General features: G+C 43.2%; 1 protein-coding gene across 5 annotated transcripts in view; it reads left to right on the forward strand.

Moving 5' to 3' along the window:
• BACH2 (BTB domain and CNC homolog 2) overlaps positions 1-26342 on the forward strand; it is a 192508-nt gene that overhangs the window by 83431 nt on the left and 82735 nt on the right. For 4 of the 5 annotated variants that reach the window (XM_065835248.2, XM_071806753.1, XM_071806756.1 and 1 more), the window contains 2 exons: positions 4274-4378; positions 22978-23129. The gene's annotated coding sequence lies outside the window, so the exon portion shown is untranslated. The remainder of the gene's footprint in view (positions 1-4273; positions 4379-22977; positions 23130-26342) is intronic. The other variant, XM_071806754.1, reaches the window with a different exon arrangement.

Here is a 26342-nt window from a genome sequence, read left to right on the forward strand (position 1 = left end):
AGGAAAATTGCCCACGGTGTAGTTAGTCACTGCTACCACTGGCTTTGGGAGTGGAGAGGCCCTATTAAACACCCGCAGATCTGAAGCATTTGGCTTAGTGTCCTGTCCTCATTGGCTGGAAGAGTGGTCCTCAGGGAATAAGAAAGATGCAGCTTCCGGGAGTTTGTTTCATACAGTCTGCATTCCATGCAGGCAGGGGCTACCCAGTGCATATGCAGTGTGTGTATTCACTATATGTATTTACACCTTTGGTTACTTGAGTCCATCATCAAGAGAGTAGGACAGCTTCATATATTCCCTTTTGGTTTTGAAATCTTGGTGAGGGTTTGTGGGGCACATGTCATCTTCATGGAATAATCTCCCCAGGGAAGTGGTGGATTCCCCAGCATTGGACAATTTTAAGATTCAGCTGCACAGAGTGCTGGGCCATCTTGTCTATATTGTGGTTTTGCCAAGAAAGATTGGACCAGATGATCCTTGTGGTCTCTTCTAGCATGGTATTCTATGATTCTGTGATTCTTAAGGACATGTTTTAGGGGTGGACTTGGCAGTGGGAGAATTACAATTGGACTTGATGATCTTAAAGGTCTTTTCCAACCTAAATGATTCTATGATTCTATAGCTTTATTCTATTAATAATGCCATGCAAATAGCAGCAGGAGGGAGCACAGCTGTGGGGCCTGCCAAGACTCTGCCATGCTCCCTATGCCAAAACTTGAAGGGCAGGGCAGAGAGGGATGATGCAGGAAGGCCACAGGGGATCCTTGGTCTGCTTCTCTCAGATGTTGAACCTTCTTGGCTTTCCTGCACTGCCCCTGCATTGATCAGAGCGGGCATGAGCTCACATAAGGGACTTGGCAAGAAAGACCCTTCTGCCTGTGGGTGGCTTCTTCACACTCAGAAGTTGGATCTATCAGGAAAAAACTGTCACAAGTAAATAGATATTTTTCAAAAAAAAAAAAAAAAAGAAACATGAAACCCCAAGTCCCACTTTTTTCCTAATAGTGTTCTTCATTGGGTTAGTGAGGATGTCTTGGGCTTTTTCCATCCTTAAAGTAAAAAAGTTTAAGTTCTTTGTGTTTCCTTCTATACAGCAAAGAAGTAAAAATGCACTGGAGAGATTATATTTGGGCAGTTCAGGTAACTTACAGTAAAACTTGGGATTTATCAGTTTTCCTACAAGGTAGAAGAAAAGGAGTGTTACTTTCTAGGTAGTTACACAGCTGAAGTTTTTGACTGAATAGTTGAATCATCTTTATTTCAACTTTGTTGACTCTTGGGCTGAATCCAGTGAAATAAAGCATTTCATGTGATGCACTGAAAATATTTATAAATTTTTGTTACTTTGGGGGAGGGAGGTAGGAGTTGCCACTTGAGTGCTTTTCTAAATGTACATCAGTCTAAGCTAATGATATCGCTCCAGTCAGCAGCACAAGATAATATCCATGCTGGCTGTAATGACGTAAATGTTTTTTACATCCATTAGATCGATCAGAAAGTAATACATGTGATTTGTCAGAGTAGCATCTCAGATGGTAGAGAAATTCTGTACAGGGCGTGTGGGGTGTGACCAAATGAAGAGTCCACATGGAATTTCATCCCCCCTTAAGGCATTTAGACGAGGTTCATAGGGATGTGGTTTAATGCTAGAGTTAGGTTAGGTTATGGTTGGACTCAATCATCCTGAGGGTCTCTTCCAGCTGAAATTATTCTGATTCTGTTTTGCAGGAGCTCTTTTTTGTTTATGTTATGTGTTTTGAGTTTTGTAGAGAAATTACATGGATCACTCTTGCACTGACAGAGGCATGGGGCAGGTGAATTGATTCTGCACAGGTACAGCATTGCCCCTCCTCAGGACCTAGGAACCACTTGAAGCATCTCTTCTTTGTACAAGTCCTAAGAGGGGGTGGAAAGCAAATAAATTACTTGTATTGCCAAGTTAATTTCCTGAATGCATTTCCTCTGCATTCTTGCGCAGTGTGTGCTCTGAGAGGGGATGGAGCTTAGGGAGAGGTATGGGAGCGCTGGAAGGCCGGGTTGCTGGTGCACAACACGAAGTGGTGGCTTCTTAGTGCCCCTCATAAAGCCCATTTGGCAGATGCTGAGAGTGTAAAGAATGCAGAGGAACTTGAACCTCAGAAGACAAGAAAATAAAAATAATGTGAAGTTGTTGACACCTCAGCCAAATGCATGCCTTGGTTATCTCCTGTTGATTTGGTTCTCTACATCCTTGACCTTCTTTGCCTCCATTTATGCCTGTGTGGGCCTAATGTTTTACAGTAGCATCGCCGCTGAAACACTGTTGATTTCAGCTGAGACCACCTTTGTGTCCATTACTGATTCCAGGGTGTAAACTAGACAGATTATTTGTCCTACCCTGAGGAAGAAGAGGAGGAATTAAGATTTAAGAGCTGCCCTGGGCACAAGTGCTGGCTAACACTTACTATCTTGAGTACACGGAAATCAATTTGGACCTTGTCTGATGAATGCTGTTGCTTTTTTTTCCATATAGAGCTATACAGAAGAATCAAGAAATAAATGAGTTCACTTAAGATAACATTGTGTGACAGCTGAGAACAATTAAAACTCTAACTTGGAGCTATATTTTTTTCCTTCCATTCTGCAGGAGGAGGGTGGTGTCTGCAGTTCTGAGTAATTGATACAAGGTATTTGTCACTGGATGATCTTATCTAGAAAAAGTATCATGCAAGGTGATTTATTTTATAGCCTTTTCTCCTAGTTATGCACAACACACAGATCTTGGTAGATAAGAAAGGATTTTTTTTTTTCTTGCTAGAGTCTTTTTGGCAATAAACACGCTCCTAGCTGTAGGAGAAAAAATTTTCACAACCAAGCTTGTTTTGTGAAGCCCAAACATTTGTGAAGCTTACAAACCCTCAAACTTTGCATAATGTGCCCATCCCTGGTCTCAAACATGAGGTGGCAGAAGAGGAAAGTGTTACTTTTTTTAACCAACAACTTATGACTGTGTCAACACATGACAATTTGTCAAAGCTTGCTGTTGCAGTGCCGTAAATTAATTTTTAGCATCAGTTGTGAGTGGTAAACACTTTGTGCGGTGTGAACAGCTCTTAGTACAGTGTAAGTTGTCAGCAGCTTGTGAACTACCCTAAAAGTAAAAAAAAAGAAAAAAAAAAGAAAAAAAGGAGGGAAGGATAAAAGCTCGTTTACTAGTACAAAATGGATCTGAGTCTGCAAAAATTTCTACATGTGGTGGTATTTTTTTTCCCCTCTGTACCAGTCAGCTCAACCTTGAAAATTTGGGTTTTCCATTAGTAACAATTACCTGGGAAGTTGGGAAATCACAGCTTTCCATCTGGTGCACCAAGCAGTGCCTGAGAGCAAATAGGTTTCCCAGGCTCGTGGCTAGATGAAGTGGAGCCTTCTCGTTACTCTTGGATTTTGCCTTTGGTTGCTTGCTTTTAAAGCAGAACGTGTCGTGCAAATGTGAGTGTAGTCCTTTGTTGTCTTTGAAGTCTTGTGCAAACAAAAAAAAATGCCTGGAAAAATAAGATGGCAGGCCAAAGGGAAATGTTGGGGGCTGAGCTCTCTCTTCCTTGCCTGTCCCCCTTTGCTGATTCTCCTTGCCTATCCCAGCTGCAGTGGTGTAGCTGGCAGAGATGGTTCATACAATAGGAGTTGACGTGATGGAAGAAAATTATTTGGTACGAAAAGCTGGGGAATGTATGTTGGAGAAAACAACTTTTCAGATACAAACCAATTTTAACTTGTCACTTTAGCAGAACAAGCAGTAATAACCTCCCAACCTAACAATGACTGTTAAGTTGAACACTAATTCATTCAGTCGTTGAATTGCTAACACGTCTGCAACTTAGAAGTGAACACCCACTCAAGAGAGAGAAAAAAGAAGTCGGTGCCTGGAATTTCTGGCCTCGCTGAAATCACCTACATTTTTTGGCACTAACACCAGTATTTTGTCTTGTGTTTCCTGTGAATGCTTTAAGTAGAACTAGATGAGAAAAGCAGCTGTGCACGTTTGTTCGCTGCTTTGATACGCTCAGCGTGGGGCTTTTTTCTCAAGCGCAGCCACTCTCAGCTTCAGCACCCAAGGTCGGCTTTGACTGCACCTTGGAGCTTGTTCCTGTAAGCAGACAGCACACGTGGAGCTTGGCATGAGAACTTTGATCAAGTCCTACTAAAGCTAGTTTTAGCCTGGTTATGGTTTTAAAAAGAAGGATGACTATATTTGCGTATTTGCTCACAAAGAATTTGGTTTTATTTTTTTTTCTAGAAATAACTGTAGGTGCTGCTTGTATGAAAGAGCTGAGCCACACCATCCAGTAAATCGTCTAGAGCAGCAGGTGACTTGCTTGGAAATTGCTTCCAGGACTGTGTTGTAAGTATTTTTGCAAAAGCAGCATGGAACGGTTTCTTCAATTTGGGAGGCATTTTTTAGATGTTTGATTGTTCCTTGCAATTTCGTAGTTTAACATCTAGTAGACAGTAGCAGTGCATGTGGGACCATGAGCACTCCCATGTCTGAAGTACAGAGCTAAAGTCCTTTTAAAGGCTCTTTGCTGACCTGCTCTGAAACTCCGTGACACAGTACCTGAACGCTTCTGAGAAAAGGCAGCTACATATAAGCCCAGAAAGAAATTTGCCAAAATACATGTTGGTGTATGTTGCCATTCACTCTGTGGCATACATGTTTCTTGAGTGTTCATCCCTGCCTGTATTTTTACACTTCAGTGTTTTAGTTATGCTGGTATAGCCCTGCTAGGGCAAGTGCTATGTACATAGACTGCGATCTACCGAACTCAACTCAAAATACTCCATGGGTAGGTGCACTAACTGATCAGAAGAGAGTACTGGTTTATCTCTTCAGATACGCTGTGAGTATAGCTAGGGAACCTCAGCAGGCTGTGCACAACAGTGAATTTGGTCAGCTATATCTGTCTCCATGATGAGTGTATGTTGATGGAAAAGACCCATTTCAGGTTAAAAGCCAGTTGCATTGAGTAGGGCATTGGAAACATGTTTGCGCTTAAAATGAATAACATCATCTTTCAAGGTGTGCACCAAGGAAACCTCATCATGCCATTTATACAGTTCCTTTTGAAAGCGTAATCCATTTCAGGATGTTTGTGACCTGAAAGTTTATAACTGTTTTATCTCTTTTTATATTACCTTCATTTTTCTGCTGCTGATGATGCAGATTATGAGAAGTATGATACAAGAAGTATTTATGACTTAAGTGCATTTCCCTTGAAATGGCATCTGATAATAAGGTCACATCAGAGAACAAGGGTGGGAGGGTAGGTGATCTAGGGCTCAAGTTACTTAAAGTTAAGCATACTATGCAGGCTGCTCATACTGCTCAGAACCTCACAAAATATTCCCTTCGGGGTACATTTGCTGTACATAAACTAGTTTTAAAACTAACAAACAAATATATATGCTAATTGCAAGTCCTTCAAACCCTGTGGTAAAGCAGTTGAGTCAATATTTTGGAACAGATTTCTTGTTTGTGGATTTTTGTTCTGTGCGGGTAGACTGACATGCCTGGATCACTCTCCAGGTGAGGTGGTGTGTCAGACAAACGTCCTTGCCTCAGCTCTGCTAGGAGTTACCTGCCAGATGTGCTGACTGGCATTTCATCCTTGCTTTGTGCTTACTTGACCTGTGGGGTGCTCAGCCTCATTCTGTGTAGATGGATATGAATGAGATGAAAAAATGACCCTGTTGCTGTCATCAATGTGGGACACCTCAGCTATGGCAAGTAGGTAGAGTAAGGGAATTGCTTGGGGGAAATTAGGACTTAGGAAAATCTAAGTTCTAAGAAAATGTATAATGAGAAATTTAGCAAAAGACAAAATGTTTGTTTGTGGCATCCTGCTTCTAAATTGTCTACCCAATTCTGGAACTTATGCCCTGACTCAAGTCACTGTTGCTTTCGTAGAGTCCTAGAATCATTTAGATTGGAAAAGACCGTTAAGATCACTCAGTCCAGCCGTTAACCTAACACTGTCAGGACCACTACTAAGCTGTGTCCTTAAGTGCCACATCTACACATCTTTTAAATACCTCCAGGGATGGTGACTCAACCGCTTCTCTGGGCAGCCTGTTCCAATGCCTGAGAACCCTTTCCATGAAGAAATTTTTCCCAGTATCCAACCTATACCTCCCCTTGAGGCCATTTTTGCCTTGAGGCAACTTGAGGCCATTTTCTCTCGTCCTATTGCTTGTGACTTGGGAGAAGAGACCAACACCCACCATACTACATTCTCTTTTCAGGTAGCTGTAGACAGTGTAAGGTCTCCCCTCAGCCTCCTCTTCTCCAGGCTAAACAGCCCCAGTTTCCTCAGCTGCTCCTCATCAGACTTGTGCTCCAGACCCTTCAATAGCTTCATTGCCCTTCTCTGAACTGTCTCCAGCACCTCAGTGTCTTTGTTGTAGTAGTGAGGGGCCCAAAACTGAACACAGGATTCAAGGTGCAGCCTCACCAGTGCCAGATGCTCAGGGATGGTCATGTCCTTAGCCCTGCTGGCCACAGTTTCAGTGCAGGAGGCAGGAGCGAGGCTCCCCTGGGAGTGATGCTGCTTCTGGACTTTTCTTAGGGGCTTAGAGGGCTCTGTGGCACTTGACATCTGGAAGCCCCATTGCCACCCAACCACAACTGGGACTGCTGTAGAGTTGCCCATAAGCCTTGAGGCTGTTTCAAGGGAATTTTTTGTTCTATTGCTGTTAGCGCTCGATTTTCATTCCCTTTGTCATGGTGTTTGAGTCGCTGTGACACCAGGAGCTGGAGCTTTGTGTTTATTTAACTTACCCTGCAATAGTCACTGCCGCTCTGATAGAGCAAATTCAGACCTGGTGTTGTGTGGCACACACTACTGAGGCAATCTCAGTTATACCAGTTGCTGAAGGATTCACTATTCCAGTGTGGCTTTCTGCCTCATGTCCTTCTAATTTGTCTGATTAGTCTGTTTAATGGTGCCAGAAGGCCACGTATTGGCTGTCCATGAGGCCCCAAACAGTAGATGTGCACTTTCAAATAGTTAAATATATGTTAATTATGATTCATGAGTAGTTTTTCCCCAACTATTAAGTAATATCAAACAATGTCTTTTTCAATCAGTAATTGTTTTTTCAGCTGCTGAGCAAGACCAAATATTCAATATTTTTAGAGGGTTATTTTTGCAGCTGCTCAGCTGCTTTAAGCATAAAGGTCTCATGTTATTTTGTCAGGCTTAACAGCTTTGGATGCACAGTGGGCAAAAGTTACTGAAAGCCTGTGGTGGAAGTGGAATGATGACAATCTTCTGATGCACCTTGGTTAGCTGTGGATAGTTTAGGCTGCATTCAGATAAGCTGAAAATAGCATATTGGGCATTTTTGAAAGTTTGTGGTTTTGCAGCATTTTCTCATAGAAGTCTGAAGTCTTTTTCTTTCTCACTGTGCTAGTTATTACACAAGTGGAAATTAGGTATTTTTTCCCCTCTCAAGATCTTGAGACTTTCTGTAAGGGATTCAGCCAGTGTGAATTATTTAATGAAATAACGGTTTGACTTGTTGCACGTCCTTGAAAATAGTATAATACCACAGAATTTCATCTTAGAAATTCATATGATGTGCCTTTCACTGGTAGATCCTAAGACATTTTCAAATATCAATTAAACTACAGATCATCACGATAATGGAAGAAACACTGTTCTCACCCACCATGAAGACTACCCTGGCTGTGAGTACATTACTCACATTTTCCCAGTGATTCATTAGCCAAGCCAGTGAAACATTCTAGGCAGTCTGAGGCAGTGGTTTACTGGTAGCTGTTCTTCAGCCAATGGCTCATATTGATGTGATGCCTGGCAGCACTGGAGCATTTACATTGGAGCTTACCTTTTTTGTGCGCCTCCTTTCTCTGGTTTTCCCACCAGATCTGCTCTGCTGTCTCATAACGCTGCTGTTTGCATAAACAGTTGCTGTAATTCTTTGAAACTATGAATAAGACATCTCCTTCTAAATATCACTGATGTGTTTGGATGAAGCCATAGTTGTCATGGCAGAGCATACAAATAAAGGACACTTAACACTGGGAGCCAGAGAGGCTGATGTTGGTAGGGAAGAAGACCAAATAGTGAAGGTTAAAGTCTCATTTTAATGTTCAATTGTGTAGATTTTTTTAAGCCAAAGCAAAAGAGAAGCAGAATAAAAGGCTTCCACAAAGCAGAAGTGTGAGTGAAATGAAACGTGGTGGCTAGACAAATGAAAAAAACCCCCGTGCATTCATTAAAAATCCCACCAAACTTACGTTTCTAAGTACCGGTAGAAGAGGTGATCTGTCAGTCACCCAGCTTGGACTGGGCACCCAACTAGAACTCATGGTCTGGGTTCAGTTCCCCGCCTCGGTCACAGGTTTCCTGTACGTTCTTGGGCAGCCTCCTTCATCTGCCCCATGACCGACTTCCTCATTTGTGCAGCAGAGATCATCCTCCTCCCTTCCATCATGAGGGTGAAGCCTTTTGATACTGCCAAAAGACTTGCACGTTGTGACAGGGGAGCCAGCCTGAGGACTAGTGCGAGAGGGATGTGCTTCCTCGCAGGGGATAACCGCCCATGCTGCTGGTATTTCAGTGTTTAAGAGTAGTGAAAATTATTTCCAGACCTAGAAGGGGTTGTGTTTTTTCTTTCTGAGTCTTTCAGGCCCATTTCTCATGGATTTTGGCTGCACCAGTGCAGCAGCAGGCATTTGGAGTATTCCCTGTCTCTCACCTTTCTCCTCACAGTCTGTCTCCTCATGGCTTGGAGTCATTCCTGTCTGCTCGACATGCGCAACCTACGCAACCCCATGGGATCAGAAACACGACTTCTGTCATCTCTCGAGTTATGCAGAGATCTCTTAACTTTTAAATACAGTTGTTTATAAGAAAGAAAGCAAAGAATGCTTGAGTCTGGTCAAGGGGTGACCTTAGCAATTGAGGAAGCTGGTACAAGGGAGCAGGCTGTCACCTTCCTGGCCACCTGGCAAGGTGTGCTCTGACACAGTGTTGCTGCACCTGCTGAGCGTGTCCAGGTCACCCTTTACCACCATTTACCTTCAGCACCTCTGCTGCTTCACTCAGCCCCTGATAGGCAAATATTCATTTTATATGTTTTGATACAAATCTTGCTCAATGCCGATGCTGATTCTGAGTATGAAATCAGAAATGACAAGTCACATGCCTCTGATGTGTACTTCTATCTCATGTGGGATGACAGTTTAACTTTTCTCAGCCCTTACAGGATTTTTTTTTCCTGTGGGAGAGGACTGTGGAGCTCCATGCACCCTTCTTCTTCTCCAAACATTAGTAATCATCTTTCCCAACCACTGATGAGATCTTGAAAGTACAGACAGGTTCATATTCAGACCAGAGCCAGATTTTGTTTTGTTTGATTCCGCTACAACAGCGCTTGCTGCTTCCTGTACTCCCACATTCTTACTGTCTTCCCTTCTGTTTGGTCTTGCTTTCATGAACCTTCCTTTGACCTGACCCTCAACTTTCTCCAAGCTGCCAAGGTTAATAAGAGATCTTCCTCTTCGGGAGCTACATAGTACCCCCATTCCATGATGTGTTTCATTCCTCCTCCCGTGGCTGCAGAAACGCTTCCCCAGCCTTGCTTTGAGATCCATACTCACGTGGACCTCTTTCTGCCACCAATTCGCCCTGTGCTGACCCTTCTGTGAGAAGGTTCTTCTCTATGATGACTCATGTCTGGTAGGACACAGAAGTGGCACAAGGTGCTCTTTCCTCCGAAGTCCTCCCTCCTCTACTTTTTCCTTACTCCCAGATGGCAGCCAGCCTTTGTCTTGGACAGATTGGCTTTTCTTCAGTAACTCTCTCATTGAGTTACTTTCCTCTTCAATTTTCCCCACCATTTCACTGCACCCAGACTCCCCTCTTTCTTCATTCATGAAATGGTTTGGTTTGGTTCTGGTTTCTCATTCAGACCCTGGTTGAAGGCAGCCCACAGCAGCCTCAACTCTGAGCTGGGGTGCAGAATGAGGGTCAGACCAGAGGTCCACCAGCCCTTCCTCTGACCATGGCCAGGAGTGGATGTCCATGGAGCCTGCATGAAGAAGGCAGGTGAGGGTAGCACTGGGCAGTGGGGGATGTGCTGATGAGGCTGTGATTTTGAGCCCTCCGTAAGGCTTGGTGATCCAGTGAGCAGCACCATTGATTTTGGTTGCGTTACTACCATTTTAGATTCATAAAGAACTCGCTTATCACTTGAAGAGGCACAGCAAGGCTCCAGGTTGGCTGCTGTGTCTAATGCAAACCTCTTAAGTATGAGGATTTTCAATTATTGGAAAAGCAGTGTCGCGTCTCTGCCGAGGCTGGTTAGCTCAGAGTCCCATGGCAGGAGAAAACAGGGCTGGTGTGAGATGTCATGCTGCTGACACTATGGGCAACCCTTCTTTGCCTGCCATGCCTATCCCTTTTCCCAACTGGTAAAACTGGGAATTCGGTCTGCTTACATAGCTAAAGGACTGGTACTTGAAAATATGGCAACCACTTAGTTGTCCATTGCTGTTTCAACTCCATGCCCAAGCTACAAGTAATGAGTTATTGAACTAATTTAGCTTTATACAGAAGAAGTAATTTTCCTCCTGCAAATCAGGAAACCAGCTATTTAACGCAGTGTAATTGACTTTAGCTGTAAGATTCAATATGCTTATCTAGGATTACAGTTCAATAAAATCTGACTATGCTTAGAGCAACAGGAATTGTAGAAACACCCAGGGATTGTTTTCTGCCTTTGCTGTGGAAAATCTACACTGGATGTCTTCTGGGCTTGGTGGTTTGGGTTATGCTGCTGCTTGACCTGCATGTTGGCAGGAGCAGCTTAAGGTGGCACCGTTTGGTGCGAGGAGGTGAAGCCAAGCAGCTGAAATGATGGGTAAACCTTCTTCAGTCAGTTTTACGTTAGTGACTCTCTTCTTTCAGCGCTCCCTCCTGGTGTCGGGCTTGGGGAACGGGGAATAAGCTGTGTCTGGTTTCATTATGATGGTGGTGATAATAGGATCAACGAGGTATATGAGATTAAAAGCCCTATAACATGGCAGGCCAAATCATGTGCAGAGAACAGAACCTGAAATCAGTTCAGTGCTTAAACATCCTTTTGTCTTGCCTCACCCAGTGTAGAAATAAATACGGGAAAACAAATATTTACTCATAATTTCCTCTCACTGGTTACCAAGTAGGAAGCTGTGTTAAGCCAATTTCTACATAGAAACATTTTCTGGCCATCACACGTTGGCTTTTATAGCTGTATGCTGTAATTGTGGCCAACCCTTTTGCCCAAGTATTAATTAATGGGTTTTTCTTCAGCCACTCTGAACAAACAGGAAAACATTAGATTTAATTTTTTGCTTGCAGAGCTTCAGAGAGAAATACAGACTTTTTCAGTGGGACGAGGACACTGGCACAGGTAATAAGTAATGTGGGTGATGGCTGAACAGACAGCGCGACAAGTGTCCTTGTCACATGCTGAGACACAAATGTTGTTATTCTTTCTTCCTAGAGATATGCCCCAAACTACAACCCTTGATCCAAAGGTGAGCTTTTGTCATTAGGAGTGTTTACCTACCTCCATGCTTATTTTCTCCATTATTTCTTCAAAGTATTAATTATCCTCTTGCAAGCAGGAAAGGAAAAATATACTTTCAAACCAAACTAATAGATTTGGCTGGTTCTGGTACACTGACTTTATAAGCAATAACATATATAACATTGCTTGGTTACGACACTCGCTTTACTAATCATTCTCTGTGCAGCTGCCTTTTTTTTCTGTAATTTTAAACAAATGCCAGGACTACAGAGAATAATAAAACAAGGTAATTCAAGGCAGAACATGCAGATTTGGTGGTATGCGTCAAAAAGAATGCTCCAAAAGCCATGAGAATTGGGAAGAGAGGCTCTTTCACGTGGCAAAGTTAAGCTGTGGTTACTGGCTGCAAAGAACATTTTTTTACAGGAATGAGCGGTGAGAAAGGATCATGCCAGAGATCCCCAAAGCTGGTATAGCCACAGTTCAAGAGTGCAGAAGGGAGCTTACTAAGAAAATCACTCTGAATTCTATTTGTGGAGTTGGCTTTGATTCTGGCCTGATGTATGCTGGTTCTTACTACTGCGTTGGGTGGTAGTGAACTGGGATGGTAACAATACTGATATTAACTTCTGTTCTTAGGTGGCATGAAACTGAAGAAGTTCATGTAGTATCCAAGTTTTCTGTTTGAGTTGAGCTGTTAAGGAGAACTAGACAGACACATAAAGTACAGTCTTTCCTATTTTAGTTATCTTTCTGTATGAGGTGCTGAACCCTATGCCTTAACTTTTTTCATTGTGTCATTCAGGAGTGAGTGCAAAATGAACTAGAAAGCAGCCGTGGCATATACAATTCAAATTTTGCCCTCCTAACTTGCATCAAAACTCTAATGTACATTTTTATGTGACCTGCTGGTATGCAGCACCAGACGGCAAGTGGTTTGTTAGTATTGGCAATGCTCTCACAAAGCTAAATATGAGTGCAAAGTACTTTTAATTCCCATTAGTTTTTAATCTGCTGCCTCTGTCTTAGTATTGCCACCCTTGTACCTTGGAATAATACAACTTCCAAGAGTTTATAAAAGTCACGCTCAAAAGCACGTGTTATCTTAGGTCAGGCAGATAAAAACAGTGCTAGCTAAGTGCAGTCTCTTCTTTTTTATGTTGTTCCAATGATTTTTCCAGGGCAGATTCCCTAGCAGAAGACCCATAGTCCAGCTGTGTAGCATCACCCTTATCCTGGTAGTAGCAAGTATCCTGTTTTGTGTCACCTTTTCTTCAGAAAACACCACTAGAGGCAGTTGCAGGCTCACTTGATCCTTCCCTGTTTAGAAGATGTGAAAATAATTAATGAATCGTTTTGGGGAGGTGTGACCTGAGGGATGCGGACGCATGGGAGTGTTTGTTTGTTGGAAGCACTGGGAGGAGAATCCCTCAGTTATCCCAGTAGCGGTGTCAAAAGGTGAGAAATCACCATGCTCTGAAGTTTCATCGAACCTTGATTCTTCTCACATCCTCCTAGAATATACCTAATTTTAGAAAAGCACAAGAAGAGAGGAGAAGAGAAGCTCTTAAATTCCCAGGATTTCCTTTGGGGGAAGAGATCCCACAGGGGAAGGAGCAAACTGTTGTAATAATCTTTGCAGCATTTAATCCCAAGAAAACGTAATAAAATCAGTGCTTCCACTGAGAGTTGGCAGCATATTCTTTCCGTAACAAGACCTGTTTTTGGTTTCTTTGTATTACAGTCTGATTCAGGCTGTACTGAGTTGACTGAGGAGAGCGAAATCTGGTTTTGACAGATGTTACCCATGATCTGGTGAATACAAACACTCTTGCGAGATGACAGGTGGCTTGTTTACATAGGAAATCTATTTTTAAATTAAAAAAAAGAAGAAACACAACAACAAAAAACACACAAACACAAAGCAACGTTCGAATCAGTCATTCTGATCAAGGCAGTGTCAATTATTAGGCTGTGAAGGGAACTGATGACTCAACTTAGGCACAGTGCTGCGGCGGTCTCCGATTTTCGGTTTCGTAACAGATTCTTTTCAGGAATGCTTTTCATTCATACCTGACATTTAAACATGTCTCTGGGAGCATGTATCATTTTGTGATCGGGTTGCGAGAGACCAGCATCAGTGTGCTCTTGAGTGGTTGTGCAGAATTTGGGAGACATCCCCGTATCTCGATGGGAAGCCCAGTGGGAGAAGTGTCCTGTGACCCGTCGCATCATGCACCCGGACACCCGCACACCACCAGTGTTGTCAGTCACCATGTGAAATTTACAGATAAGTTCACATCAATAAAATTGAAAAGCACTTCGATTCAGAAAGCGAAATGTTTTGATCAGATCCCGTGCTTAGTAATTCCAGCGAGTGCGCTTGTTAAAACGGGTGAGTCAGAAATGGAAATGCAAAGCATTTCTCTGAACGGTGGCCGGAAATTAGCTCTAAAAACTGAAACAAAGCCCAGACCGCAGTTTTATCTATTTACCTAACAATTTTAGATCTGTGAAAATCCCTTTGTCTTTGGGAGACATTTTGAGTCCTCTTTTGTAGCACTGGTGAGATCCTTAGGCTGGATGATCAACCACATCAGGACTGCCCTGCCATGTCTTTATTTTTCGGTTTAAAAAAAAAATAGTTCTTTGTAAGTGTCTTCATTGCCTGTGGTGCTGCCTGATTCTGTCGTGGTGCGTGGTACAAGTTGGTGGAAGTATCAAGCAGGATGGGATGTTGCAATATTTGAGGTCATATAATACTGAGGAAGAAATCCAGGGGAATTCACTCAGCTGCTTTTTGCCCAATACATAGGTTATATATGTATATATGTGGCATATGGGGCTATCTGACTGCTCTGGCACCAAGCACTCATTGGTTTGGGGCTGACTGCTCGCCAGAGTAGCAGGGAGAGTCCGTGGTGGTGACAGCCTCTCCATTTGTAAGGACACAGCCCTCTGTCCGTGGACAGAGAGTAGAGGGGGTCCTCAGAGTTTTGGTGTTAGCAGAGGTAGCCTTGCTGCAAAAAACTTCAAAATCAGTGTATTGGGTGATAGCTGCATTCCAGTCCTCATCCTGCACCCAAGATGTTTGTACTTTTTTCTCTGCTGATGTCTGGGCACCTGCTGCTGATCCTTCAGAGTGAGTCTGGATGCTTTGGCCTTGCCGCTTGGCCTGGGACAGTTGTAGGGACTGTCTTCCTGGCAGCCATTGTGTGATCTAAGGCCCACAAATGTAAATCACAGCAGAGGAAGACAGTGTAATGTATGTGTTTCAGGGATTTGCAGTTCCCATGGCAAGGCTGATGAAGTAGTGCTCTTTTCAAAGACGGTCTGGGTGATTTTTCTTAATTACTGTTTACCTAAATAAATAAATAATGCATATTCATGACTTTAACTAAAGTAACCCGTATTGAAATGTTTACCACTCCTGAGGATAATTATTAAGGTGGGGGGGGAGAGAGTGCAGCAGTTAATAATAAAGCATTTAGATGAGATTACAGAATGTTCTGATTGGAATAGTAAACATTGTGGTAGAAATAAAAGCAAATACATGGAGCTGTCTTGAATTAAAAAAGAAAAAAAATGTTGCTATCAAAAGAAATGTGCTGAATGGAAGCAGTTCGAGTGAAGGGCTGCAGCACCTGGTCTTGGAGCTCTTCAGTATCACACAGAGGTTCCTTCCTCATAAAGTTAGATTTGTTGGTAAGTTCTCCCTCAATTCCAGTCCAAAAAACCTGACACGAATATTGGCATCTGCAGAGATCAGTGTGGCAGCTGTAACACCCATCAGCATGGCTTAGAGGTTGGTATGCATTGATTCTTAAACTGAGTGGTGGAGGCTGCTTCAGCTGTTTACACCTGTAGTAACCAAAACTTCTGTTTGTGTTGTGAAGCTTTTCCCCCCACTCTCCATTTTGTACAGTCCTTTGAAAGAAATTCTTTGATCAGCTGAGAGTTTGAAATTTGGACCCATCCTTTCAGGTCTTTTGGCTACAGTGCTTTATCTGGTTAGTCAGCTCCAAGGGAGCCACTGATGTGTTCAAAGATTTCTGTGACAGCTGCATACCATTAGACTGAAAGATTTTTAAAAACCCATGATTGTAATTTAGCACGGTAAATACATATTGGTCTTTTGGTTTAACATACAGTAGCAAGCGAACTGAGGCTTGGACAAAAACGAGCTGCTACTTAACCTCGTGCAGACAAAGCTTGCAGGGATGGTGGAGCTGGTCTGCCCTGTAGCCTTAACCTGCCTCCAGCTCTTTTAGACCAGCAGAGAAGCACGATCGAGCAATGGGGTGGAACTGCCTTTCTGTGCTGAGTTGGGGAAGAAGAATTGGGTAGAACATGGACAGAAAGTGGCTGGGAGCACCAAGAAGGTGCTGTAGCCTCAGAGCTCCTGGTGCAAACGGGGTGGGCTCTTCTTGCTCACTGAGGTATCTCTCAGCCAGTCTTAGAGCGGCAAGCTGGTGTCCTCTCCAGGCTGCTCTCTGACTCATGTGTCTTTTGGGGATGAAGGCTTCCAGACCTCCTCCTCTAGACCAGATTGGTCCCTTCTAAGGTAACATCAGAAGTGCTGGGGACGCTTGCTGGCACCTAGCACAGCCGGCGTGCTGCTGGCATGTGTCCCCAGGATATCTTCTCATCTAGAAACTGAAATGCAGCTTTTCTTTGACTGGAAGTGTGGTCTGATTATTAGATGCGGTGGAGTCTTTGCGCTCGTCTGTTGCTAGTGGAAGTCCCTGGCTGTGCTGTGAAACTGAGCAAGGTATTGAGGAACAAGCGCTGGTGGCTGGGCTGCCTTGTTCTCAGCACAGGTGGTGGGAATGCCCAGTTGACTTTAGTCCTCCTGAGGCAGTTCCACAGCTGCTCCTGGCTGATGAATTTCCTCGACCACATTTTGTTTTCTGCTTCGGTAGGTCAGCCTTCTTTCCTGACCAAACTACCTGCTCTACAGGATCTGTGAGTGGCATCTATACTCCAGAACATGAGGGTGCTTATGGTTGCACAAGTGTCCTCTTGGTCCATCTCGCCTGCAGCAGAAGAGCTGGTTTTATAACCATGGTGCGTGTTCCCCATTGAAAAAACGTTTGTGGGTTTGCCTCAGAAAGATTTCTGTGGAGCAGAAATATCCATCTTCACCTTTATTTTTATAAGGGTTTCTGGGAGTTTCAGCCCACACCTCCCGGTGAAGCCAGCGGCAGTGAGGCAACCAGAGCCTTACGTGGTGCTTGGCAGGTTGAACAGGCACTGCACATGCGGAGTGCACAGCACAGTAAACCTGATATCAGCTCGCGACTAATTGTCTGTGTATAAAAATTCCCCTACTCGCCGTTTTGCCGTTAGAGGCTCCCTGGTAAGATTTATGACTCTGGCTAAAACGAAGTACCATTTCCTTTTTCTCAGCATTACTGTGCGTGGCCTCTCTGGCTTTTCTTGTTAAACAGACTTGAGCTCACCCAACTGGGAACATATTTTTGAAGCTCTTTCCCATCACAATTCTGCCTTTCTCTGTTTGTTATGACCAGTGAAGATAACCCACAAAACACTTTCAGGTCTCTTGCCTTTCCCCTGCTTGGTGTGATGGAGAAGCTAAGATGCATCTCCTTCACATTAGATGCAGCACTGGCCCACTCAACCCCACCACAGCTTGTGCAGACTCATGGTAGACATGCACCTCCATCAGCATGGGCTCCCTCTTCATAGTTTGATGCACAACAGTTGCTTTCAGTGTTTATACGAGCTACAGGATAACTCCTTCACTTCATGCTAGAGCATGGGGGACCAGCTGTACATCTTAGGAAAAGGTTGGATTTCTCCTGCCCTGGTATTGCACACATATGTTCTCATGTCATGGCCTGATGAAATTGAGACTGCGGACTGGACTTTCTGAACTGGCAGATGCATCACTGACTTCAGCCTCGTCTGAAATCACCTGAAAATTCGTGTGTCTGATGTTGTAAGACAATAGGGGTATTTTTTCTGAGTAGAGGGAAAAAGGGAGCAATGTTGAGCTGCTACTATCTCAGTTGTTGGTAGACGTAGTTATTTTTGTGTTAGATCTTGGGAGAAAAACTGGTAGAGATGCCAGATAAACCTTCCCCAAAAAACCCATTTGTGTTAATAGTTAAATATTGTTCATCTTTCACAGCATCTACTTATCTGTTTCCCACATGGTGAACCTTATGGGAAGTTTTTGTGGTTACCTGTGGCCCATTCTTTCATTCTGTATGTTAACTGTTTTCTCAATTTGCATTTTTTAAAAGAAATCGGCAGTAAAAGTCTGACTGTGATAATCATTCAACGCGGGAACATCCTTTCAGCAGGACAGGCATGTGTCCTTGTGGTTCGCATGCATTGGGACAGGAGTTCTGGACCATAAACCCTTTGAACTGCATCATTTTGTGCTGCCCTAGGAAGCATCCTTACCTGCGAGACCCAGTGCTGGCTAATCCAGTGTCATCTTCTGAGATGCCAGCCCTAGAAATTTCATTCTTGCCACTGAACCATCTTGTTTTCTCCTGTTTGCGTGTGTTTTAACCAAAATCTCTAGTGCTTGTGGAGAAATACACCAGATTTTTGCTGTGTATTGGATTTACTGTGTGGAGCATAAATATTCAGCTTGTGTCATTTTGTAATACTGTTGGGTGAGGTTCTTTCTCACAGCGTATATTAACTTCCCTTTTACACCTAACCATTCTTTCCTGAGTCATACCACCAAGATAAAATATTTTCAAAGCTGACTTTATTTTAAGTTGAGTATATTCCAATGATAGTCATTCAGATTTTACATAAAAAGATTACAAGTTCCTATGGTAACACTCTTGATCTACAATCTCCTGCCTCTCCTAGCCCAGCCTGGTTGATGTGTCACAGAGATAACAGCAACCAGAGGACAAGAGGGGGTGGAAAATTCCCCTCACCCACATCCCCCAGCTCCTCTAAGGGTTTCCCCTTTAAGCCCAGTTAGTGCTGTTAAGTGTAGCTGGGGAAAATCCAGTTTGCAGACCCTGGAGCACTTCCCTGGCCAGCACAGGGCAGCAGCAGCTGCCTTACCCTGCCAGTCAGTCCATGGCCCTTATCTTGTTGCTGCTTCTGATGACTTCAGTCATGGTTTTTAGCCAGACCGATTCCTCACGTGGTTTTGCCATTATCTGAAAGAAACAGCTCAATCTCATCTCCACTGACTGTTGATACAGCTCACCGAGATAGGGACACGCCGCAGAGACAGTCCTTGCAGTCGTGGGTACCTCCCTGCTTCTGGTCCATGCTTCCTTGGTGGTGGTGGTCTTCTGCATCCCACTTCTGCACACTGGGGAAGAAGCTGCTGTGCCATTCAGATTCCTGGTTTTGGCTGCCCCTGGCCAAACAGTGCACATGAGCACAAACAGGAGTGTTGGATGAGCATGTTCCTTCTCTTTGGCAGAACCGAGCAGGTTATTAGAAGGAAAATAAATGCACTGATAGCAAAGCCAGGCCGTGTGTCTTTTCTGGCATAGGTATTGATATCATCTTGGGGTTAATTTACAGATTTCAGGGAGAGATCCTGCACTAGGTGTCAGGAGCATTGCAAATGCCTTCTCAGCCTTGGACAGTCCTTCAAACAGTTGCAAGCTACAGATGTTCCAATGAAGCTGTTTCAACCAGAAGGAAACATTCCTGAGCTTCACTCGAAAACACACAAAATGTGAAGAAAACACATTTGCTAATCTGTGATGCTATTGCATGTAACAGCTTTGAATCCTTGACTTCGCTGGGACTAATTCCTGCACACATTTGTGTAAGAAGCGTTGCACTCCACCAAGCAAGACATCGCTTCAGAAAGCAACAGTTCTGTTTGCGCATCTGTGCTCCCTTCTTCCTGCTTGCTGGTGCGCAGCCTTCCTTGAATATTGTTTTTCTCCTGTCTGCGTCTGTGAGCAGCTCACCAGCTCACGGTGTGGATTCATTTTACTCAGCCCTAATTTTATGTGCCTGTTGTGAACACTGGTGTGTTTGCTAACCCAGCTGTGAATTTGTTGCTTTCCTCCCTTGTTGTCTGCCCAGATTCTCTGGTTTTCTTGAGCATGATTACACGATTTACTGTGTTTGAAACATCCTTCATGCTAACCAGAGTAATACCCAGGTACGTTCATCACTCTCTTCTCAAATTGTCTTTCTTGGTTTGTTCATTGCAAAATGAAGAACTTATCAGTTTTCCTCCTCTTGAGCATCAAAGTTCTCATTATTTTACATTAGCAACTTCTCTTTGAAATGCACCCTCTGTATAACAGAAATCCAAGCTGGAAGGTGTTTTCTTGAAGTAAATACATTTTTAGCTCGGTGCCTCCATCTGCCAGTTATGGTGTCTGGAGCATCTTTGCATTTGCTTTCTTCAGTGCTAACTTGAGCTGCCAAGTAGTACTGGAAGCCCTCAGAAAGGGGGAAAAAACAGTAACCTGGTTCAAAAATGTATAAGGGGTTTTTAAACAATGTAAGGGGTTTTTTTTTAAAAAAAAAAAGGTCTGGTTGGAAGCATTGTTCTTTTTCTAGTTCTCTATGCAGATGTGGAGGCAGATGCTTCTTTTAAAAATAAAGTTTCCTTGCACAGCCCATGAGCTGGGTCTTCAGCTGACATTGAGCAGTGATGTTACGGCGTCTCGTGATGCTATAACTGATTGCCCACATGTGCAAGTCTGTGCTGAGAGCCAAGACCTTGATGTGAGCCCTGGAGAGGAGAGTACATCTTCCCCTGCCTAGGATCCAGCTCTTCCCATGCTGTAAACCTGACCGGTCAGCATGTTAAAATGCTGAATCTCCTCTTCAGGAGGTACACCATTGACTCTTCATTTTGTATAAGCTCAGTTTTCATTTATTCCTTGTAAGCTTACACCTGTAGTGGCTGTTTTGCTTTTAATCATTTGCCTGTTTCAGAAAGAAAATTCTTTTATCGAATGGAAAGCATGAAGAAGCCGTTGTGTTGAGCGTAGGCAGGGGTTTAGGTTTCAGTCTACCCTAAGCTGACCCCTGGGCAGAGAGATTCCTGCTTTCATGTTTTAGATCATGTGTAAAACCTGATGCTGGCCAGATCGTCCTGCATAGGGCAAGAATATCTAGGGAACATGGGGTGAGATACGGAGTGAGACATTTGCAGAAGGGAATGAAATGTTTGGGATGCAGCCTCATGCTTTCTACAGCAGTGAACATCAATCACACCTTCTCAGAAAAGTGTGGCACTGAAAGTCTTCCCCCCTCCCCCCTTTTTTTTTCTTGTTTCCCTGTCCCCCACTTCTGTTTAGTGTCCTTTTCTTCTGACATGCTGTGGCAAGTGCAATTTTAGCTCAGAAAACCGACTTGTCCTTGAAAAAACAGAGCCTTCCCTGGCTTTATTCCTTTAGCCATTGAGTAAGCAACAGTTATTTTTATTCTACCAGTGATTTATGACTGCACAGATTTGGAGTTTATATTTTTAGTTTTATAGGCAATTTAGATAATACATATTTGTGACCGTAAATATTCGATCCTCTTACAGTCTGTCAACAAATGTTATGCCCAATTGGAGAAAATTATATAAATTGAAGAGCTGTGAGCATTGCATTCTTTGTGTGGTGTCAGGACTCTTTTCAAGTACGCATATAGGTAATCCTTAAATGTAGCAGTATTTTGAGCATCTGTTGGTAAACCACCTAGGAGGGTGCCATCCAGAAGAAATGACCTACTTTTCATAAGTGATCCAGTTCTCTATAAGTCTTGGAGTAAAATGCTGTAGCATCAGTGCTCAGAAAGTATTGAACTTTTTTTTACCAGGAACAGCATACTTATAAAAAAACAACAACCAAATGTCTTTCATTTACACTCCTTTGTGGGGTTTTTTTTGCCTTTTTATGAACTCAGTAGACATTTATTGAGAAAGCAGAAGTTTTTATTGAAGAGTTCGCTTTGCAAGTTTCAGAAAAACAGTAGTAGTTTAGAAAAAAAAAAATCTAAACTTTTGGATTTTATTTTAATTCCCCTTATCTCCTCCTTTATGTAGCTTTTATTTGTGGTAATTCTGCAGACGCAGCCCTTGCAGTAATCCCGTGAATACGTGCCCCTGCTTGTACTGCTGCTGTCCCCTTCTGTTCAAAAGAAAATCATCTTCCTTTCCACTCTCAATCGCCAACTTTACTCAAGTAAATAGTAGTCAAGCATTCAAATGTTTTTTCCAGGAACACATTAAAGTGTTGGGCACTGGCAACTTGAAAACTTCGACTTGAAAATCCCTGTAACTTAAAACTAATTACTTCTCCTTCTACAAGTATTTCCTTCCCACCCTCCTCCACAACCACTTCAGAGGGCGAGCACTTCCTCAGTAGATGGGGAAACCTTTTTGGAGTCAGCTGGACCTGGGTGTTGGGTGGGATCTGGGCTGTGTGGGGTTGCAGGGACTTGGGTGCTAGGGGGTTCACCCTTCTTCCAGCCTCCTCTCAGCAGCTCCCCATCCCAGGGTGCCTCCCCTCAGGGGGCTGAGCCCCAAGCCCCTTGCATGGTGCTGGCAGCACGATGAGTTTGCTGTGGGCACACGAATATTTTACTCCTTCTCCAGTTTGCTCTTGACACAGACTGGAATGACAGGTAGATTTGTTTCAGGGTGGATGGAGAAGTATGACACACGTTGCCTTAACTCAGGGATACTGAACTACATTGATGGTGTTTTTTATCTGAAGTTCTCCAGAATAAAGAGGAAACAGAGGAACAAATTTGATGTTTCTAACTTAAATTCCTTGATAAAATCGAAGCAAAGCTTTGGCAAAAGCCAGTAATTTTTAAAGTCTGTTAGATCATTTTGGTAGTTTTGTTGGAACACCTTTCTGGTGTGATGTGCATTTTCATAGAACCACAGAATGGTTTGGTTTGGAATGGACCTTCAAAGGTCATGTAGTCCAACGCCCCTGCAATGAGCAGGGACATCTTCAGCTGGATGAGGTTGCTCAGAGCCCTGTCCAGCCTGACTTTGAATGTCTTCGGGGATGGGACATCTACCACCTCTCTGGGCAACCTGGGCCAGTGTTTCACCACCCCCATCATAAATAATTTCTTAATATGTGTGTATAAGCATGCACAAACCCGTGCTATGATCTGGTGTAATAATCACAGAAGTGTTAGTTTATCTGTTCTTTAATTCTTCTCAGGGCCTTCATATGTCTCGATGCTATGTGAATGCAAGAAAAACATAGTCTTTGTTGTAAGGTGTTAGGGCTTGAAGATAAGAAGTAGTATGTAATGGACATAATGTAATTGTCGAGTTTGACATAAATGCCTTCTGTGTGTAAAAAAATAAATTACCCGCAAAATGTTTTTAGAATTAGAAGGGGGGAAAAAAAGAGGGGGTTTGCAAAGATTCAGTGCTTGAATTTTTTAACACCTGCCTTTATTTAATTTTAGGTCGCTATCAACTGAGTTGCCAGACCATTGCCCTACAAAGCTTTGGAGGGCCACTTCTTAATGGATTGCTGCAGCCCCTTCATTTCTCCATTGATCCTATTCCCTGCATCGTGAGAACCTTTTAGCCAGCACAGAACCTAGAAAAGTTACATGTAAGTCATAATTCAAATGCCTTTCTATTTAAAGAAAAAAAAATGGTCTTGGGGAGGCAAGGTGGAGACAGTAAACATCATACTTTAGAAAAATACTATAAAAGCTGTAATTCAGCAGAAAATATTACGTGATGAATAAATTGTTATTGAAGTAGTTACTTGCTGTTTTAACCTAAATGGTGATTGTCATTTTGAAGGCTTTTCTAAGTGTTCTGCTACCATAGTAAACCGTAGCGAGAAGTACTTAAAATAGCTTCTTTTAATCCCATCCCCCAAATTATGCTTAATTTTTCTCCACAACTGGGTGAGCGCGTGTACCCCTGCCTTCGCGTGCTGAAGCCGCATATGCTCTGTTCGAGTTTGGAGGCCACCTTTTGCTTAGTGAGACCACAGGCATCCCTGTATTTTTCCCATCATAAAACTCATGTCCTGCTCCTTTGGGGTTTCCAGAATACTTCCCTTGCAGGAGCCCTGGTGTGGCTTCTCCTTTCAGCCTGCTGCCCTGAAAGGCTCTTTAAGCATCAGTATTATCTTCATTGCCACCTCCAGCTCCTTGCAGGTGGAGTTAGCTGCTCCACCTGGCTATAGGATGGTGGAGAAAACTGTGCACACATCTGCTAGGGACAAAGGGGATTGAGGGGGCTGCAGACCCCTTTCTATCTCCTCAGTCTGGGTAGTAGCTCCTGGTGTGTGTTCTGTGCTTTGATTTTTCCTCCCAAGACAGAAAGCACCTGTGGTGCTCTGCACACATTTCCTTGCCCATCATGGCTAAATCCTCCTCTGAAACCTCTCATAACATGGGCCCGGCATGGAGTTGGTGGGCTATTCTAGAGGGGAGAAATTAGTTTGACCCTTTCTAACTTGTCAGCAGTTCTAACCCTACTTCTGGGATGGATCTGCAGGTGGAAGAAGCCTCTGAACTGTTATCAAGATGGCATGAATGTGGTGCTCTGTGCTGTCCAGAGAGTGGGACACCCCAGAGCTGCCAAGTTTGGAAAATGGCTTGAGCACAACTTTATTGTGTTAATTTTTAAAATAAAACCAAATCCCATTGTGGTTAGGAGGTTTTAATCTTCTGGATGGTGGTATAGAGCAGCTTGACAAAAGGCCGCCTGGGCTAGAGATAATACAAAATTGTGGTTCACAGGGTGTCACTGTGCATGTCCCAGCCCTTGTTCGTTCACTGCAGGAATGAATTCATGTGACACAGTTTAGTGATTAGTTGGGACAGGGCAGTGAAGACAACCACAGCACTTCGTGCTGGTCAGTTTTTCTTGAATGCTTCTAACACCATTTTTAGTCTTAGGAACTGATCTTTGATATTACTTCTAAAAAAAATAGGAGTATTTTGGAACTGGAGAGTTTATGTTAGAAATACAGCTGTGTTTGAGGTACTTTATCTGCTTATGTGACACTAAAATTATTATTTAAAACATGAAAAGTCTGTTGCAAAAGGAGGACAAGGGGTTTTAATGCGTATAGCAATTTGGTTTTTAAAGAGAGGAGAAAATTTTTTCTGATGTGATTAATATCAGCAAAAATAGCAGTGAAGTAGTAGGCAATGAAGAAAGGCTGGCTAGTAACAAAATTTGCTGTCAGAGGCCTTACAAGGTGTTGGTTTGATTTTATTTTCCGAAAAAGGGAGAGTTTCCATTTTGTTGTGAGCTTGGCAATATATGGTGCAGTCATTAATCAGCATCCCACCAGCAGGAATCATCTGACTGCAGGAGAATTTTGGGTCTGGCTTGAAACTTGTTTCTAGTGCTTGTCTTAAGGGAAGAAAACTTGAAAATATGAGTTGTAACAGCTGGGCAGGCAGAAACAACGCGTTGTTCATTAGTCCTACTTAGCACCATTCCCACGAGGTTTGGAAGCCTTATTCACGATTTTTTGCAGACTTTTCTCATGATGCTTGAAAAGCTGATCATTAGGCATCTTGCAAAATCATTATTAAAAGCTCCTTCAGAGGAACTGACTTTAAAAATGGCATCCCTCTTCGGGCACGTGAGAAATCAGCCAGAAACTGAATGGACAAAAATGGAAAAAACCCTCTGTCATTCCAAGAAATACATAGGAACTTTTGTCCTGCTGCCTCTTGTGCTGCGAATAATCCAAAGTCTCAATTTCCAACAGTAAAATCAGGTCTGAGGGGCAAAGAAACTTGAAAACTAGTGGAAGGATACAGGAGCCGATGCCAAATATGTGCTTTCCTTACTGTCCTTTTTTTTTTTTCCTTTTCTTACTGTAGTCGTATGCTCGGGAAATGCTGAACTTTTAAAGCATGGTGTGCACTCTATATGTGCATCACCTCACGGGTTGTTGGCTGGTGTTGCAGCCATTGTGCATGCAAATCTACGCTATCAGAGGTAGATGTGAGGGCAGATGCTGGTTGCTTACAGAATTTCTAGGTGTTTCCTGCTGTCTGACTCTTTTTGATAACAAACTCTGCTTGTAACAATTACCTTGTTACAGCAATTCCCATAGAAAGAAGCAAACTTTCCCTTGTTCGTTAGCCCTGTTGGAAAGAACAGTTACACAAGGTTGACCCAGCTGTAACAACTGTATTCTTCTTGCTTTTCCCAGGCTGCAGTGTATTCCTTAAACAAGTACACCTTCCCTCTCCTTCCATTTGTTAGTTAGTTTTTTGTAATATTATTATGATGCTGATTGATGGGTTCTCCATAAAAATAATATGTATTGAAGTTTAAATTCAAAGCAGAATGTACCTTCCTTGTTCTGACGCGACAGATTGCCAAACCCTGTTATGGTACCGAGATTTAAAAAAAAAAAAAAGAACATGTCTGCAGGTCCTCTGGGAATTAATCCTGGGCAGCTTTGACTACGTGTATTATAATGAGAGGGTATAGGAATTAGGGAGAAGCCGTGTAGCTCACAGTTCATTATCCCAAAGGATCGCTAATGGCAACGTAGGAACAGGGCTTTGCAGGGGCGCTGGGGATGCCCAGCAGATGCTGGGGCAAGGCTGCAAGCATCCCAGCGGAGACCGGCAGTGATTCCTGGCAGTTTCCATGCTCTGCTCACGGTTCTCACTTTGGTTTACCCCCATGTCTTTTCTTTTAAAAGAGGCAAAAATACCATCCTAATCAAAGGCATTCTGCCTCTAATTGTCCTGATTTCTACTGCTTATGCAGTGTTGAGAATTTAGCCATCGCCTTTAAGTGCTTTGTTCATGGGGGAAAAAAAGGCAACCCA

This window comes from Patagioenas fasciata, chromosome 3 (genome assembly GCF_037038585.1).
Source record: "Patagioenas fasciata isolate bPatFas1 chromosome 3, bPatFas1.hap1, whole genome shotgun sequence".
Taxonomy (NCBI): Eukaryota; Metazoa; Chordata; class Aves; order Columbiformes; family Columbidae; genus Patagioenas; species Patagioenas fasciata.